Genomic DNA, 19,951 nt, shown 5'->3' on the forward strand with positions numbered 1-19,951 from the left:
GGTGAGCTCTTGCTGGTCCTTGAAAATCCAGGGAAGATGGTGTAAACCTTGCGCCGGGCCGTACCCATATCCGCAGCAGTTCTCCAAGGTGAACAGCCTCTGGCATGTTCGAACAATGTAGGTAAGGGAAGTTGGTAAGTCAGATCTGTAACTTCGGGAAGGGCTGGGGTGCGGAGCGGGGCTGGCCATGCGCTGCGCCTGGACGAGGTGTCTCCTCCCCGGGGGCGGCACCGACTCTGAATGTGAGCCAGGCCCTTCCTGTGGATTGCCCCAGCTGCAGTGGTCATCTCTCTCCACTCCCCTCCCGAGGTTTGGTGCCAGAGTTCTGCCTCGGCCGACGCCTAGCAGCTGACTTAGAACTGGTGAGGAACAGGGGAATCCAACTCTTAAATTAAAACAAAGCATTGCCGTAAGGCTCATGGTTGGTGTTGACATGATTTCTGCCCAGTGCTCTGAATGTCAAAGTGAAGAAATTCAATGAAGCGCGGGTAAACAGTGAACTCTCTTAAGGTAGCCAAATGCCTCGTCATCTAAGCATGAATGGATGAAAGAGATTCCCACTGCCCCTATCATCTAGTGAAACCACAACCAAGGGAACAGGCTTGGCAGAATCAGCGTGGACAGAAGAAACCGTTGCGATTCACTCATCTGGCACTGTGAAGAGACATGAGAGGTGTAAGATAAATGGGAGGCCTTCGGGCTGCCGGTGAAATACCACTACTCTTATCGCTTTTTCACTTACCCGGTGAGGCCAGGGGGAGCCCTGTACGCTTGCCAGGCGCCAATAGCTCTGGGGACATTAGCAGGTAGGGAGTTTGATTGGGGCACTACACCTGGCCAACCATAATGCTAAATGACCCCAGGGAGGACAGAAATCGCCCATGGAGCAGAAGGGCAAAAGCTTGCGTAATCTCGAATTTTCAGTATGAATACAGTCCATGAAAGCGGGCATCAGGATTCTTCTGACATTTTGGGTTTCAAGCAGGAGGTGTCAGAAAAGTACCAGAGGGATAACTAGTTTGTGGCAGCCAATCGTTCATAGCAACGTCGCTTTTTGATCCTTCGAAGTCGGCTCTTCCTATCATTGTGAAGCACAATTCACCAAGCGTTGGATTGTTCATCCACTAATAGGGAACATGAGCTGGGTTTAGACAGCCGTGAGGCAGGTTAGTTTTACCCTACTGGTGATGTGTAGTTGCAATAGTAATCCTGCTCAGTAGGAGAGGAACCGCAGGTTCAGACAATTGGTGTATGTGCTTGGCTGAGGAGCCAATGGGGAGAAGCGACCATCTGTGGGATTATGACTGAATGCATCGAAGTCAGAATCCCCCCCTAACCGTAATGTTACCTCAGAGATGTGGAGCCTCGGTTGGCCTAGGATAGCCGGCCTCTGGGCCGGTGCGTAGAGCCGCTCACCTCAGAACTCGAGTGTGAACAGACAGGGGCCCACTCTTTCACCCATATTGCACCTCATGTTCGTGTGGAACCTGGTACTAAATCATTTGTAGGATTCTGGGTCAGGGTTTCCTAAGTAGCAGAACAGCTACCTCGCTGCAATCTATTGGAAGTCTTCCTCTGAGTCAAGCTTTTGTCCAAAAAAAGGTGCCGCAGTGGTGCCGCAGTGGTGCCGCAAGGGCTTCCTCCTGCTGTGCCGCGGGGCACTCAGGAAACTCCCACCCATCCTGGGTGCACACCTGTGGGGGTGTGCGGGCTGGGTGGGAGGCGCTATGCTCCCTTCCCGGTCAGCCTGGCAGACCAGATGGACCCAGCTGGTGGAAGGTAGAGTGGCTTGATGCAGCCTTTGAGAGGCAGGTGGGGATGAGGTGTGGCAGTGTAAGCCCCAGCACATGGAGGTGGCAGTGCCTTAAGCCCTGGTCCCTGGATGGTGGGTCCGACTGGCCATTTGGTCAAGGGGCCGGGGCAGTCGGACCAGGCCCAGTGACAGCTGGCCCAGCTGACTGCTACATTTGTCTCCGGTTGGGTTCCTTAAGCCCCCACTATCTGGGGGCTTAATACCCTGTGTGGAAGTGACTCCCTGCAGGGTGGCTCTGTGGCACAGGTGGTAGATCCCTGCTCCACACCTGGACCGATGTAGGGAATAGAGTCTGGGCCTTAGTTTGCTGGTGGAAGCTTAGTGCACAGAAGCTGTGCCTTATGTCCCGGCCCCAGCGACACTGTTTCCGAGTGCATAACGTCGACCGAATGCTCATATGAATGTCGACAATGGGAATTCTGGACCTTGTTTCCAACTAAAGTTTCAGCGGAGCTAAGACAAGTGCAAGTAACGGAATTAGTGACACTGCAGGGTCCGTGTACCTCTGCATGGGTAGAGGCTATTAACGTGGCCCGGCCGAAGCGCCTTACCTATTCTCTGGGTAATGTCACCTGTGTGTGACCAAGTCCGAAGTGCAATGCTGGTGTCAAGGGGTCCATGGCATTCATGAGTTAGTCCTGGTGGCAAGTGTCACCCGTGTGTGACCAAGTCCCAAGCCCAGCAGCCGTTGCTGGGATCCCCGGAATGGTCCCTGTGCCTCCCTGGAAAAGTTCCCCTGCCTTGTGAGTAAGTGTCCTGTAGAATTATTTCAGAAAGTTGGCCACCCTACTCACAGAGAGCCATCTGGTCGTGCAATGCTTTCCAATGGACCCGGACGGGAAGGGCCTTTGGCCCCCACTGGCAAGTGACTGTCAGGTGCCCATGGGCAGGGGGTGGCAGCACCCCACCCCAGCCGCCCTGCAGCTCAGTATGGGGGTGGGTGGCCTTTAGACCTTTTCCCTCTAGGCAGAGACGGGGACCCTTCCAAACCTCCCCGGGAACACCGCTTGGCTTGGGGGTGGACGACCCACACCCCAGGGTGTGAGGGACCTGTCTCAGCTCTACTTAGTTCTCGCTGTCCAACCTGGGTTCCATAGCAAAAATACCCCCAGGCTACCCAGGGGCTGTGCCCCCTGCAATGCCCCACCAGAGACTGGCCTGCTGGGGGCACTCTATCTTGAAGGACTGTGTCGGCTGATTGGTCCTCTGGTCGCACATGCAGTTAATACTTTCTCACTGGTCAGATCCCAGCTTTCCTCATACATGCATGAGTTGTTCCACTTTCGAAAAAGACTTCTTTAGATTCCTCTTGTCCTGGCTAACTTTCATCCCATTTTGCTTCTTCAATTTATTATGAATCTTTTTGAAGGCTTTGTCTGCCCTTTCCTTGAGTAATCTTTCTTCTTCCACGCTTCCCAATCCGTTTTTTGTCCAGGACGTGGCACAGAGGGGGTGCTGGTATCCAACGTTGATGATGTGGTTCGGCTGCACGACTTGGGCAGCGTCAGTGCTTTATTGTTACTTGACTTATCTGCTGTCTTCGATACCATGGACCATGCCGTCTTGCTTGTCTGGCCCAGCCTTCCTGGTGCCGTTCTTTCCTGGTTCTCTTCGTTTCTCTCTGACCAAACATTCAATTTCCCATTCCCCTTTTCACTCTGTGCCCACTGCCTTGACATCTGGAGTCCCTCAGGGTTCCCCCATCTTCCAGGTTTTGTTTAACATGTACATGCAACCTCTAAGAAAGCTTATCTGCTCTCACAGATTCCAATGTTACTCTAAACAGATGACACAGGTTCTGGTCCATTTAGATCCCTCTCTTGTCGAGACAGCGACCAGATTTAGGGCCTGACTCAAAGTACTTTGTGCATGGATGTGTAATAGCTGGCTCAAGTTGAATGAGGAAAAACAGAGGTGTTGGTGGTGGGCCCTCCTGCCTCTACTGCCTTTTGGACCCCCTCTTTTTGGCCATCTTTAGGGGTAAATATATTAGCCTTTCTGTCTGCGGAATCTCAGATATGTCCAGTATGACAAAGGACTATCTTTGACTGAAAACCCTTAGTAAGGTTCTTTGTTTACTCCTTTCTCAGTTACATGCCCCTGTGGTGTCCTCACTTGTTAAGTCCTCGATGGACCACTGCAACGCCCTATTTCTGGCACAACCTGTCTACCTCTTGTGGCACCTTCAGGTCCTGCAGAACTCTGCAGCCAGAGTAGCCACTTCAGCACCTAGTTGTGCTCACATTACTCCAGTTGTGCACCAGCTTCATTGGCTACCCATATCCAAGCGCATTCAGGTCAAGGCCTAATGTCTAGTTCATCATGCCTTTTATGGAACTGGGGCAGAATATCTACAGGCCAAATTCTGTCTGTACATTACCTAACTGTTACATACTGCCAAAGATACACAAACATCCCACTTCTCCTGCTCAGACAATTCGCTTGGAGAATGCCTGATTTTAAATACTGACAAAAACTGCCTTGTACATACAAATCCGTTATGCATCCATGTAAAAGTTCTGAGTGCAAAATGCGTAGTCAACGAAGAACCATATTACTTCAACAAGGCAAACCGTAAATATTGGAAATACCCGACTAAAGTGCAAAGATTATAACGGATTCAAAAAGTGTCAGGTGCACTTTCAGAAAAGTGTCAAGTGTTTCAGAGTTCCTTCCACTCACATTTTAATTTTAAGCAGTGCGAGTTGATTTATGTGCTATTTTAACTCGCTGTCCGATAAATCCATACTTCAAGTGACATTTTTAACTTGGAAATGTTCTTTCTGAGATCTTTAGTGTTCTATAGTTTACCCATACTTGGTCACACTACAGCACCATTATGCAAGGCAAATAATTTATAGATCGATAATTGCATCACAAACCTGCGGCACTGTGCATCAGCGTGCCCTGCTGAAGGTATGAAGTCGTGATATCTGTTGATCCCTCACAGGAAATATTGTGACAAAAGATTTTGAACATTTGTAATAATAAAGTTTACTTTTTCTGTTATCAAATTCTTGCAGATTTTCATGTGCAGTTATGAGAAAAAAAAATGTTCACAAATGTTTCACTATTCAGCTTCTTTTTCTTCCAATCCCCCAAGGTAAAGTAGGTTCACTCCATATGGTTCCACCAATTCGATCTCACCCATATGGCTCCACCAATTCGATCTTTGGTTTTAAAAAGGCAATAGCCAAATATACTGTGTAATGTATAGTACATATCCAGCCTACACCATGTATGTGTACTATTTGTTGCTTTACAGTGTAAGCACTTATAATAAAAACACCCAATTGTCTATTTCTTTAAGCTAATGTGTGTTATTCTTTTTTAACCCCTTAACTGCCAATGGTTACCCCCCACCCTGTGCCAACCCCTTTTTTTGGTGGTTTCAGTATGTCACCATTCAATTCCTTGTAACGTTTTTGTTACATGTAATATCTCGGCCAAATTCTGCCCCCTTTCTTCCCATATGTAGGTCGTCATAACGCCACCAAGGAATCCTAGTTTGCTGTATGGGTTGAGAGAAAATAACCAAAAGGGGAGCAAACTGTTTTTTTCAGAAAATGCCAATAAAAATTTGTACAAAGAAGCCTGTGGTTTTTTTTCCTTGTAAGAGCTAGGAACAAATGGTTTGCTGTGCTGAATTCGCCATTTTCCAGGCTTTCAACAACCTGTTGAGTGGAAACCAATGTATTGTGATAAGCTTACCATCAGTTTTGTGAGAGTAAGGCGATGTTACCATTTTTACCCAATAGTCCATGCGTGAACGGAATGGAAGAGGAGGGTAGGAAAGCTAAATGGGAAGACATGAGGGCATACATTTCTGAAAAGTAAACAAAATCCCAAGTTTAGGAAAAGGTGATTTGCGCAGGTCAGGCAACAACTATGTAGGGAAAATGGCCATAGTTTGGGAAAAATTTGAAAAATTACAGATAAAACCTGTAAGGTAAGGGCTTCTGTGTGAATATTGAGAAAAGCAATGCCCCGCTACATTCCCCTGACTCTTCCAGTTAGGAAATACCACATTTTTTGTATTTTTTCACAAAACAAGCAATACCACAAGGCAAAAACTGAGCCACGGTACACAGGATTTTTATGCTGACGGCCTAAACAGATGTATTTGGCATGTGTAAATAAGGAAAACAAATGTGGTGAGTAATGGCAAGCTTACTATTTTCGAAAGAGCACAGGCAGACATTTTGAAGATTGGTTGACTTGCGCAGGTTACAAAAGCATACAGTGCCTAAAGCAGCAAATAAATGTAGGTCACATTTGGGAAATGAAAGGGTTCTGTAACAAAGTGCAGTAGCAAATGTATGAAATTGTTATGAAAACAAATGTCCTACCTTCCCACATTCCCACAGGTGTCCCAATGAAAACGGTACCTCACATGTGGGGGTGCACCTACCTGGGCGCAAAGGGAAAAGGCTAAACCACTGGTAACCGCAAGTGTTCTGGCAGAGCAGATTTTGCGGGAATTTGCTCTTGTGGACAACCTAAAGATTTTGACGCAGCCACCAAGGAAAACAGGGAATACCATGCATTTCCAAAAAGAAGACACCTGTGGCAATCTACAGAGGTCTGACTTGTGGGAATTGCCCCATAATGTATTACCCACAAGCACCGGCAAAGTCCAAAATTTAGGGAAAAAAAACAAAATTTTCAGACATTTCCCACCTCCAATCCACCGAAACACACTACCAACACATGTCGTACCTTCCTGTGTTCCCACAGGTGTCCCAATAAAAACTGTACCTCACATGTGTGGCTGCACCTACCGGGGCGCAAAGGGAAAAGACAAAACCACTGGTAACCCAAGTGTTTCGGGAGAGCAGATTTTGCAGGAATTTGCTCTTGTGCACAACCTACAGATTTGGGCCGGGTATGCGCAGTCCCCAAGGAAAACATGCTTTTCTGAAAAGAAGACTCCTCTGGGAACCCACAGAGGTCTGACTTGTGCGAATCGCCCTAGAATTTATTACCCAAAAGCCCGGCAAAGTCTGAAATCTAGGGCGAAAAACATAATTTTCAGACCTTTCCCACCTGGAAACTACTGAAACATACCGCCAACAACACATGTCCTACATTCCCACAGGTGTCCGGATGAAAACAGTACCTCATCTGTGTGTGCACCTATGTGGGTGAAAAAGAAAAAAGTGTCAACAGTCCCAAAGTCCAATAGCAGTGCCAAGGAGCCCCGGCAGGGTCGGCATCCGTTACCTGTGGGAAATTCTGTAATGCTGCCTAGCCAGAGCTTCAGGATGGTCGGGGGTGATTTCACCGGCCTTGAATGACTCTACCATCCACCATCCGCAAATGCAGTGGCACTCCCAGCAAGCCCCGGCAGGGTCCCCGAACTTTCCCAGAGAGAGAAGCTGTAATGCAGGCCAACCAGAACTCCAGGATAGTTGGGGGTAATGTTCCTGGCCCTATAAGTTAGCTGTCTCCCATATGGGGCGATCATCTCCAAGTGCACCAGCTGTCCAAGGGAGCCCCGGCAGGGTCCCCTTCCCTGAGGGAGTGGGACCCTGCCAGGGCTTCCTGGAACCGCTGCTGGGCTGCGCGAGGGTCAACCCACGTGGGAGACAGCTACCCAAGGCCTGGGATATCACCCCCAACCATCCTGGAGATCTGGCTGGGTTGTGTTACAGCTTTACCATCCGAGGAAGAATGGGGACCCTGCCGTGGCTCACCAGAGCTGCCGCTGGACTTGGGGATAGTCAACCCAAATGGGAGATAGGTGCCCAAGCCCAGAGACATCACCTCCAACCTATCTGGAATTCCGGCTGGCCTGCGTTGCAGCTTTTCCCTCCGGGAAAGGACAGGGACCCTGCCAGGCTAGCTGGAACTGCTGCTGGCCTTGGGGGTGGTCAACCCACATGGGAGACAGCCACCCAAGGCCAGAGACATCACACCGACCATCCTGGAGTGTTGGCTGGCTGCGTTACAGAATTTCCCTCAGGGAAGGGGACCCTGCCAGGGCTTTCTGGGACAGTCGCTGCACTTGGGGATGGTTACCCCATAAGGGAGACAGTTGCCCAAAGCCATTTTGGAGCTCTGGCTTGGCCTGTGTTACAGCTTTTCCCCACCAGGGAGCCCCGGCAGTGAGCCAATACCTCCCTGGTGGGAAAAGCTGTAAAGCAGCCCAGCCAAAACTCCAGGACGGCTGGAGGGGATGTCCCCGGCCTTCGGCATCTGTCTCCCATGTGGGAGCACCATCCCAAAGTGCAGCAGCAGCCGCAGGGAGCCTCGGCAGAGTCCCCATCCTGTCCCAGAGCAAAATTGTATAATGCAGGCTAGCCCAGAGCTCCAAAATCGTCAAGGGTGCTGTCCCTGACCTTGGGCGGCTGTCCCTCATGTGGTTTGACCATCCACAAATCCAGCAGCGGTTCCAGGGAGCCTCGGCAGGGTCTGCGTCCTTCCCGAGGCGGAAGCTGTAACACAACCCAGCCAGAGCTCCAGGAAGGTGGGGGTTATGTGCCTGGCCTTGGCCAGCTGTCTCCCATGTGGGATGACCGTCCCCAAGCCCAGCTGCAGTTCCAGGGAGCCCCAGCAGGGTCCTTGTCATTTCCTAGAGGGAAAAGCTGTAACGCAGGCCAGCCAGAGCTTCAGGATGGTCGGAGGTGATGCCTCCTGCACCTGTCTCCCATGTGGGTCGATTGTCCCCAAGTCCAGCTGCAGTTCTGGGGAGCCCCAGCAGGGTCAACATTCCTCACAGCAGGTGAGATCTGTAAGGCAGCACAGCCAGAGGTGCAACCTGGGCTTGCGGACGGGCAACCCACATGGGAGACAGCTGCTCCCAGGGAAACACCCATGTTCTGCTGGCATGGGGGGCAATTTGTGGCCCAGCCCACCAAAATACCTCCCAGACTGCCCACTCCCGCCCACACCACCAACAATCCAGCCCCAGTCCCACCCACCCCACTGATAATGGGCCCTGACCATAGAATAAAAAAAACTACTCAGATAATGTTGCAGCTTCTTGCGTTAAAAAAACGGTAAACAAAACAAAAACATTTGTTACCTATGGTCAGCCCAGCAGAAACAAATCGTAACTATCACGCTCCGATCACCCCACCCCCCCTTCCCTTTCAAGCCATCCTTCTAGTGACCCTCACTCCCCAGTAAATACACCTTTGCCCCGTCCTTGGGGCAGATTGCACTAGCAATCTGCCCACAGGGAGGGCTACATGAGATGCCCCCCATCCATTTAGGGTGGGGGAGAGGGCCACCCCCCTTTACAATGCAAACATAAGTGGTGGTTTAGTGTGCCCTGCAACCCCCACAAAACATGTTTTTTTGTTTTGCCCCTTCCCTTGGGACAGATGGGCACAATAGTGTGCCCATCTGCCCCCAGGTTGGGCAAAATGTACTGCCCGATGCTTTGTGGGCCATTGCAAAGTTTTTCAGTGACCCTCCCCCCCACCCCAAATGGATGGAGGTGGCATCTTGTGTATCCCTTCCTAGGGGCAGATTGCACTAGCAATCTGCCCCCAGGGAGGGCTACATGAGATGCCCCCTATCCATTTGGGGTGGGGGGGAGAGGGCCACCCCCCTTTCCACTAAAACATCCATGATGGTTTATTGCCCCCCACTAAAAACATGTTTTTTTTTCTTTTTGTTTTGCCCCTTCCTTAGGGTCAGGTGGGCACGTTAGTGTGCCCATCTGCCCCCAAGGTGGGGAAATCGTACTGCCCTATGCTTTGGGGGGGGCATTGCAAACTTTTCTGGTGGCCCTCTCCCCCCCACCCTGAATGGATGGGGCATCTCATGTACCCCTTCCTAGGGGCAGAAATTGATAGGGGGCTACATGACATGCCCCCTATCCATTTGGGGTGGGGGCTGGGGGGAGGGCCACCCCCTTTCTTAGAAACATCACTGGTGGTTTAGGGTACCCCTCACCAAAACACGTTTAATGTATCTGTTTTGGTTTGGGCCTTCCCTAGGGGCAGGGGGGCACATTAGTGTGCCCATCTGCCCATAGGGTGGGTAAACATACTGCCCCATGCTTCGGGGGCCTGGGGGCACCCCTTTTCCACTAAAAACATCCATGGTGGTTTAGTGTCCTCCCCTTAACCCCATTTCAAAAACAGATCCCTGGTGGTCTAGTGGCATTGCTGGGCACGGATTGAGCGATTTGCGCCCAGCAATGCTTCAAGGAAGAGTCTCCCCTTTCCAACGACACCTCCCTTGACCTCAACAGCACAATAATGCCAGATATCGAGGGAGAAGAAGGTGCAAACCTACCTTCTCTTTCACCGCTACAGCCGAAAATGGCTGCTTTGCAGAGATCGCACAAACAGCAGTGCCACAAAGGACAAGCTATCTTGTCCTTGGCACTGCAAACGTGATGCTAAGGACAAGATAGCTCATCCTTGGCACTTAAGGGGTTATAAAGTTATGTAGATTTTTATTAAGAATATATTAGTGACCATAACACCAGTTAACAGTATAATTATAGGTTTATGTATTTTGGTCGATCCCACCCCCCCAAACTGGTTGAAATTCCCCTTCCCTCAATTTCTTTACATTTTTTATACCACCAAAGGTAGATGGTGGGTTGGGGTCAGGCCATATTGGATTGTGTAAGGCGTGGGGAGTTGGGGGGTGACCTATCCCACAATCTGACATTTAAAAAAAATAGGTACAAAACATTAGGAAAAAAATGCAACTAGTTCAGGTTCAATTAGAACACAGATTCATTTTATGCCAATGGCGAAGAAATCTTGGTTATAATACATCTTGAATATGTATATGTAAGAACCATGAACTGATAAGTAATATAATAAATGAAAAAAGGCCTACTTTAACAATATAAATACTTTCATGGAATATAATTGACTGTCTGTGGTGTTCCTTGGCTGCCAGCACGGCATGGCCATGGAGTGTGGGCCCCGTGACCATGTGGGTTTCGGCCACAGATCGGTACAGGGCTGGGGCAGCACCCTGTAGGGGCTCAAGGCTAGCTGCCCTGAGATTTGTGCCACCCCCGACTATGGCCTCAGACCAGACGTGGCGACCCACTTAATTTAAGCATATTACTAAGCGGAGGAAAATAAACTAACCAGGATTCCCTCAGTAACAGCCAGTGAAGAGGGAAGAGCCCAGCACCGAATCACCTTTCAGTGGCAGGCATGGGAAATGTGTTGTACAGAAAACGGACTCTCCAGTGTCGCTCAGGGTGCTCAGGTCCTTCTGATTGAGTCTCACCCTGCAGACAGTGTTAGTCGGCTAGCGGCCTCTGGCATGCCAGGATTGAGTCTTCTTGGAGTAAGGTTGCTTGGGAATCCAGCCCAAAGTGTGTGGTAAATTCCATCTAAGGCTAAATACGGGCACAAGAGCGATGACCAACAAGTACAGTAAGAGAAAGTTGAAAAGAACTTTGAAGAGAGAGTTCAAGAGGGCGTGAAAGCGTAGAGAGGTAAACAGGCGGGGTCCGTGCAGTCCACCTGCAGGACTCAACACAGTGGGCAGGTCGGTCGCCTGGAACGGTGGATGCCCTCGCAGGACTTCAGCCCGCGAACACCCACCCCCTGCAGGGCGCATTTCCTCTGTGGCGGTGCACCGCGACCAACTCGCAAGACCTCAGTGAGCAGGTGGCTCTCTGCTCCGGCAGAGAGTGTTACAGCCCCCTGACAGCAGTTTTGCTGTGTCCGCGGGGTCGAGGGAGATTGACAACCACTGTGCCCTTCTCCGGTAACCGTCCTGGCCCCTCTTGGGGCTCACCGGGGCGGCAGCGGGGCTCCTAATAGGACTGTGGTGGACTGCCCTCAGTGCGCCTAGACCACATCGTGCCGCTGGGTGGGGAGGACCACAAAGGGCATCAGGGGTATGAGGTGTCTTGAAACACAGACCAAGGAGTCTAACATGCGCACGAGTCGGAGGGCCGAACAAAACCCTGTGGTGCAATGAAGGTGAGGGCCGGCGTGTGCCGATTCGGGTAGGATCCTGTTGCAGTGGACGCACCACCGACCCGTCTCATCCGCTCTGTCAGGGAGGTGGAGCATGAGCGTGTGTGATAGGACCTGAAATATGGTGAACAAGGCCTGGGCAGAGCAAAGACAGAGGAAACTCTGGTGGGGGTCCGTAGGGGTCCTGATGTGCAAATCGGTCATCCGACCTGTGTACAGGGGCAAAAGACTATCGAACCATCTACTGGCTGGTTCCCGAAGTTTCCCTCAGGATAGCTGGTGCATGGAAACCCCAGTTTTATCTGGTAAAGCGAATGATTAGAGGTCTTGAGGCTGAAATTCTCAAATTTTAAATGGGTAATAAGCCAGCCGCGCCGGCGTGGAGCCGGGCATTGAATGCAAGTGCCCAGTGTGCCACTTTTGGTAAGCAGAACTGATGCTGTGGCATTAACCAAATGCTGGGTTAAGGTGCCCTATGCCGGCACTCATTAGACCCCAGAAAAGGTGTTGGTTGATATAGACAGCAGGTCGGTGGCCATGGAAGTCGGAATCCGCTTAGGTATGTTTAACAACTCATCTGCCAAATCAACTAGTCCTGAAAATGGATGACGCTGGAGCGTATGGCCCATCCCTGGCCGGTGCTGAGAGCAGCGGGGGCTAAGCCTTGATGAGCAGGAGGGCCGCTGTGGTGCGCACGCATGCCCAGGGTGAGTCCCCGAGTGGAGCCGCTGCAGGTGCAGATCTTGCCAGTAGTAGCAAATATTGAAACGAGAACTGTGAAGGTCGGAGTGGAGAAGGGTTCCATGTGAACAGCAGTTGAACATGGGTCAATTGGTCCTAAGAAATGGTTGAGTGCCGTTCTGAAGGGACGGGCGATGGCCTCCTCTGCTCTCAGCCGATCGAAAGAGAGTCTGCTTCAGATCCCTGAACCCGGAGTAGCAAAGACGGCAGCATCCAGTGTGATAATGCAAACTATCCCAGAGAAGCTGGTGGGATCCCCAGGGAGCATTCTGTTTACTTTATGAAGGGCTGGGCACCCTGGAATGGATTCGCCCCGAGAGAGGGGCACGAGCCTTGGAAAGCGTTGCAGTTCCGGCAGCATCCGGTGAGCTCTTGCTGGTCCTTGAAAAACCAGGGGAGATGGTGTAAACCTTGCGCCGGGCCGTACCCATATCCGCAGCAGTTCTCCAAGGTGAACAGCAGGGGCGTTGCTGGGGCGGGCTAAGGGGGCTATAGCCCATGATCTTTTGGTTGTAGCCCCGGATAGAATCTCAGGAGCTACAGCCAAAAGACTAGCTAGCCCCCAGTCCCAACAGTTCTGACATCAGCTTAGCCCCGGGTCTTTTCCAGACCTAGCAACTCCCCTGGTGAACAACCTCTGCCATGTTCGAACAATGTAGGTAAGGGAAGTTGGCAAGTCAGATCTGTAACTTCAGGAAGGGCTGCGGTGCGAAGCGGGGCTGGCCATGCCCTGCGGCTGGACGAGGTGTCTCCTCCCCAGGTGCGGCGCCGACTCTGGATGTGAGCCAGGCCCTTCCTGTGGATCGCCCCAGCTGCGGTGGTCACCTCCCTCCACTCCCCTCCCGAGGTTTGGGGCCGGAGTTTTGCCACGGCCGACGCCTAGCAGCTGACTTAGAAATGGTGAAGAACAGGGGAATCCAACTGTTAAATTGAAACAAAGCATCACCCTAAGGCCCATGGTTGGTGTTGACATGATTTCTGCGCAGTGCTCTGAATGTCAAAGTGAAGAAATTCAATGAAGCACGGGTAAACAGTGAACTCTCTTAAGGTAGCCAAATGCCTCGTCATCTAAGCATGAATGGATGAACGAAATTCCAACTGTCCCTATCATCTATTGAAACCACAACCAAGGGAACAGGCCTGGCAGAATCAGCGGGGACAGAAGAAACCATTGAGATTCACTCATCTGGCACTGTGAAGAGACATGAGAGGTGTAAGATAAATGGGAGGCCTTCGGGCCGCCAGTGAAATACCACTACTCTTATCGTTTTTTCACTTACACGGTGAGGCCAGGGGGAGCCCTGTATGCCCGCCAGGCGCCAGCTGCTCTGGGGACAGTAGCAGGTAGGGAGTTTGATTGGGGCGCTACACCTGGCAAACCATAATGCTAGGACGACCCCAGGGAGGACAGAAATCTCCCATGGAGCAGAAGGGCAAAAGCTTGCGTAATCTTGAATTTTCCGCATGAATACAGTCCATGAAAGCAGGCATCAGGATTCTTCTGACTTTTTGGGTTTCAAGCAGGAGGTGTCAGTAAAGTTACCAAAGGGATAACTAGTTTGTGGCAGCCAATCGTTCATAGTAAAGTCGCTCTTTGACCCTTCGCTATCAGCTCTTCCTATCATTGTGAAACAGAATTCACCAAGCGTTGGATTGTTCATTCACTAATAGGGAACATGAGCTGGGTTTAGACAGTCATGAGGCAGGTTAGTTTTACCCTACTGATGATGTGTTGTTGCAATAGTAATCCTGCTCAGTACGAGAGGAACCGCAGGTTCAGACAATTGGTGTATGTGCTTGGCAGAGGAGCCAATGGGGAGAAGCGACCATCTGTGGGATTATGACTGACTGCCTCGAAGTCAGAATCCCCCACCTAACCGTAACGTTACCTCAGAGATGTGGAGCTTCGGTTGGCCTAGGATAGCCGGCCTCTGGGCTGGTGCATAGAGCCGCTCGCCTCAGAACTCAAGTGTGAACCGACAGGGGCCACCTCTTTCACCCATAGTGCACCTCATTTTCGTGTGGAACATGGTGCTAGATCATTCGTAGGATTCTGGGTCAGGGTTTCCTAAGTAGCAGAACAGCTACCTCGCTGCAATCTATTGGAAGTCTTCCTCCGAATCAAGCTTTTGTCAAAAAGGTGCCGCAGTGGTGCCGCAAGGGCTTCCTCCTGCTGTGCCGCGGGGCACTCAGGAAACTCCCAACCACCCTGGGTACACACCTGTGGGGGGGTGCGGGCTGGGTGGGAGGCACTACCCTCCCTTCCCGGTCAGCCTGGCAGACTAGACGGCCCAGCTGGCACAAGGCAGAGTGGCTTGACGCAGCCCTTGAGAGGCAGGTGGGGAAGAGGTGTGGCAGTGTAAGCCCCAGCACGTGGAGGTGATAGTGCCTTAAGCCCTGGTCCCTGGATGGTGGGTCTGACCGGCCATTTGGTCGAGGGGCCGGGGCAGTCGGACCAGGCCCCAGTGGCAGCTGGCTCAGCTGACTGCTACATTTGTATCCGGTCGGGTTCCTTAAGCCCCCACTATGTGGGGGCTTAATACCCTGTGTGGAAGTGACTCCCTGCTGGGTGGCTCTGTGGCACAGGTGGTAGTTCCCTGCTCCACACCTGGACCGATGTAGGGAAGAAAGCCTGGGCTTTGGTTTGCCAGTGGAAGCTTAGTGCACAGAAGCTGTGCCTTATGTCCCGGCCCCAGCGACACTGTTTCCGAGTGCATAACTTCGACCGAATGCACAGATGGATGTCGACAATGGGAATTACGGACCTTGTTTCCAACTAAAGTTTCAGCGGAGCTAAAACAAGTGCAAGTAACGGAATTAGTGACCCTGCAGGGTCCCTGTACCTCTGCACAGGTAGAGGCTATTAACGCGGCCCGGCCGGAGCGCCTTACCTGTCCTCTGGGTAATGTCACCGGTGTGTAACCAAGTCCGAAGTGCAATGCTGGTGTCAAGGGGTCCATGGCATTCATGAGTTAGTCCTGGTGGCAAGTGTCACCCATGTGTGACCAAGTCCCCAAGCCCAGCAGTGGTCGCTGGGATCCCCACCATGGTCCCTGTGCCTCCCTGCCTTATGGGCAAGTGTCCTGTAGAATTATTTCAGAAAGTTGGCCACCCTACTCGCAGAGAGCCATCTGGTCGTGCAATGCTTTCCAATGGACCCAGAAGGGAAGGGTCTTTGGCCCCCACTGGCAAGTGACTGTCAGGTGCCCATGGGCAGGGGGTGGCAGCACCCCACCCCGGCCGCCCTGCAGCTCTGTATGGGGCTGGGGCTGGGAGGGCCTTTAGACCTTGTCCCTCCAGGCAGGGACGGGGACCCTTCCGAACCTCCCTGGGACCACCGCTTGGCTTGTGGGTGGATGACCCACACCCCAGGGTGTGAGGAACCCGTCTCAGCCCTACTTACTGTCCAACCTGGGTTCCATAGCGAAAGTACCCCCAGGCTGCCCAGGGGCTGTGCCCCATGCAATGCCCCAGCAGAGAATGGCCTGCTGGGGGCACTCTATCTTGAAGGACTGTGTCGGCTGATTGGACCTCTGGTCACACATGCAGTTAATATTTTCTCGCAGGTCAGATCCCAGCTTTTGTTAAACATGCATGGGTTGTTCCACTTTCGAAAAAGACTTCTTTAGATCCCTCTTGTCCTGGCTAACTTTCATCCCATTTTGCTTCTTCAATTTATTATGAATCTTTTTGAAGCCTTCGTCTGCCCTTTCCTTGAGTAATCTTTCTTCTTCCACGCTTCCCAATCCGTTTTTTGTCCAGGACATGGCACGGAGCGGGTGCTGGTCTCCAACGTTGATGATGTGGTTTGGCTGCACAACTTGGGCGGCGTCAGTGCTTTATTGTTACTTGACTTATCTGCTGCCTTCGATACCATGGACCAAGCCGTCTTACTCGTCTGGCCCGGCCTTCCTGGTGCTGTTCTTTCCTGATTTTCTTCGTTTCTCTCTGACCAAACAGTCAATTTCCCTCTCCCCTTTTCACTCTGTGCCCACTGCCTTGACATGTGGAGTCCCTCAGGGTTCCCCCATCTTCCAGGTTTTGTTTAACATGTACATGCAACCTCTTAGCAGGCTTATCTGCTCTCACAGCTTCCAATGTTACTCTTAACAGATGACACAGGTTCTGGTCCATTTAGATCCCTTTCTTGTCGAGACAGCAACCAGATTTAGGGCCTGCCTCCAAATACTTGGTGCATGGATGGGTAATAGCTGGCTCAAGTTGAATGGGGAAAAACAGAGGTGTTGGTGGTGGGCCCTCCTTCCTCTAATGCCTTTTGGACCCCCTCTTTTTGGCCATCTTTAGGGGTAAATATATTAGCCTTTCTGTCTGCGGAATCTCATATGTCCAGGATGTCAAAGGGGCTATCTTCAACTGAAAACCCTTAGTAAGGTTCTTTGTTTACGCCTTTCTCAGTTACGTGCCCCTGTGGTGTCCTCACTTGTTAAGTCCTCGATGGACCACTGCAACGCCCTATTTCTGGCACAACCTTTCTACCTCTTGTGGCACCTTTAGGTCCTGCAGAACTCTGCAGCCAGAGTAGCCACTTCAGCACCTAGTTGTGCTCACATTACTCCAGTTGTGCACCAGCTTCATTGGCTACCCATGTCCAAGCGCATTCAGGTCAAGGCCTAATGTCTAGTTCATCATGCCTTTTATGCAACTGGGGCAGAATATCTACAGGCCAAATTCTGTCTGTACATTCCTGCTCAGACACTACGCTTGGTGAATGCCTGATTTTAAAAACTGACAAAACCGCCTTGTACATACAAATCCATTATGCATCCATGTAAACGTTCTGAGTGCAAAATGCGTAGTCAACGAAGAACCATATTACTTCAACAAGGCAAACTGCAAATATTGGAAATGCCCGACTAAAGTGCAAAGTTTATAACGGATTCAAAAAGTGGTAGGTGCACTTTCAGAAAAGTGTCAAGTGTTTCAGAGTTCCTTCCACTCTAATCACATTTTTTATTTTAAGCAGTGCGAGCTGATTTATATGTTATTTTAACTCTCTGTCTGATAAATCCATACTGCGAGTGACATTTTTAACTTGGAAATGTTCTTTCTGAGATCTTTAGTGGTCTATAGTTTACCCGTACTTGTTCACACTACAGCACCATTATGCAAGGCAAATAATGTATAGATCGATAATTGCGTCACAAACCTCTGGCACTCTGTATCAGCGTGCCCTGCTGAATGTATGAAGTCGTGATATCTGTTGATCCCTTACAGGAAATATTGTGACAAAAGATTGTGAACATTTGCAATAATAAAGTTTACTTGCAGCTTTTCATGTGCCGTTATGAGAGAGAAAAAAAATCCATAAATGTTTCACTATTCGGCTTCTTTTTCTTCCAATCCCCCAAGGTAAAGTAGGTTCACTCCATATGTCTCCACCAATTCGATCTCACCCATATGGCTCCACCAATTCGATCTTTGGTTTTTAGAAGGCAATATCCAAATATACTGTGTAATGTATAGTATGTATCCAGCCTACACCATGTACATGTACTATTTGTTGCTTCACAGTGTAAGCATGTATAATAAAAGCACCCAATTGTCTATTTCTTTAAGCTAATGTGTGTTATTCTTTTTTAACCCCTTAACTGCCAATGGTACCCCCCCCCCACTCTGTCCCAAGCCCTTTTTTCAGTATGTCACCATTCAATTCCTTGTAACGTTTTTGTACATGTGATATCTCGGCCAAATGTGGCCCCCCTTTCCAGTTTGCTTTATGGGTTGAGAGAAAATAACCAAAAGGGGAGCAAACTTTTTTTCAGAAATGCCAATAGAATTTTGTACAAAGAAGCCTGTGGTTTTTTTCCTTGTAAGAGCTAGGAACAAATGGTTTGCTGTGCTGAATTCGCCATTTTCCAGGCTTTCAAGAACCTGTTGAGTGGAAACCAATGTATTGTGATAAGGTTACCATCAGTTTTGTGGGAGTTAGGCGGTGTTACCCTTTTTACCCAATAGTCCATGCGTGAACGGAATGGAAGAGGATGGTAGAAAAGCTAAATGGGAAAACATGAAGGCATACATTTCTGAAAAGTAGACAAAATCCCAAGTTTAGGAAAAGGTGATTTGCGCAGGTCAGGCAACAACTATGTAGGGAAAATGCCCATAGTTTGGGGAAATTTGGAAAAATTACAGATAAAACCTGTAAGGTAAGGGCTTCTGTGAATATTGAGAAAAGCAATGCCCCGCTACATTCCCCTGACTCTTCCAGTTAGGAAATCCCACATTTTTTGTATTGTTTCACAAAACAAGCAATACCACAAGCCAAAAACAGAGCCAAGGTTCACAGGATTTTTATGCTGACGGCCTAAACATATGTACTTGGCATGTGTAAATAAACAAAACAAACGTGGTGAGTAATGGCAAGCTTACCATTTTTGATAGAGCACAGGCAGACATTTTGAAGATTGGTTGACTTGTGCAAGTTACAAAAGCATACAGTGCCTAAAGCAGCAACTAAATGTAGGTCACATTTGGAAAATGAAAGGGTTCTGTAACAAGGTGCAGTAGCACATGTATGAAATTGTTATGAAAACAAATGTCCTACCTTCCCACATTCCCACAGGTGTCCCAATGAAAACGGTACCTCACATGTGGGGGTGCACCTACCTGGGCGCAAAGGGAAAAGGCTAAACCACTGGTAACCCCAAGTGTTTTGGCAGAGCAGATTTTGCAGGAATTTGTTCTTGTGGACAACCTAAAGATTTGGTCCTGGGGTGACACAGCCACCAAGGAAAACAGGGAACTCCATGCTTTTCTGAAAAGAAGACTCCTGTGGCAAGCCACAGAAGTCTTGACTTGTGCGATTTGCCCCAGAATGTATTACCCACAAGCACCGGCAAAGTCAAAAACTTAGGGGGAAAAAAAACACACAATCCTCAGACATTTCCCACCTCCAATCCACTGAAACACAACACCAACACATGTCGTACCTTCCTGTGTTCCCACAGGTGTCCCAACAAAAACTGTTCCTCACATGTGTGGCTGCACCTACCGGGGCGCAAAGGGAAAAGACAAAACCACTGGTAACCCAAGCGTTTCAGGAGAGCAGATTTTGCAGGAATTTGCTCTTGTGCACAACCTACAGATTTGGGCCTGGCGTGCGCAGCCCCCAAGGAAAACAGGGAACCCCATGCTTTTCTGAAAAGACTTCTCTGGGAACCCACAGAGGACCGCCTTGTGCAAATCGCACTAGAATTTATTACCCAAAAGCCCGGCAAAGTCTGACATTTAGAGGGAAAAACATAATTTTCAGACATTTCCCACCTGGAAACTACTGAAACATACCACCAACAACACATGTCCTACATTTCCACAGGTGTCCGGATGAAAACAGTACCTCATCTGTGGGTGCACCTATCCGGGTGAAAAAGAAAAAAAGTGTCAACAGTCCCCAAGTCCAACAGCAGTGCCAAGGAGCCCCGGCAGGGTCCCCATCCGTTACCTGTGGGAAATTCTGTAAGGC

The 19,951-nt window shown here is 50.1% G+C and overlaps 1 pseudogene; it reads left to right on the forward strand.

The window, feature by feature from the left end:
• The first annotated feature begins 10,812 nt into the window (after window positions 1–10,812).
• Window positions 10,813–14,601, forward strand: LOC138568187 (28S ribosomal RNA; annotated as a pseudogene).
• Window positions 14,602–19,951: the final 5,350 nt, after the last annotated feature.

This window comes from Ambystoma mexicanum, chromosome 2p (assembly GCF_040938575.1).
Source record: "Ambystoma mexicanum isolate Mex_15411 chromosome 2p, UKY_AmexF1_1, whole genome shotgun sequence".
In the NCBI taxonomy this organism is placed as follows: Eukaryota; Metazoa; Chordata; class Amphibia; order Caudata; family Ambystomatidae; genus Ambystoma; species Ambystoma mexicanum.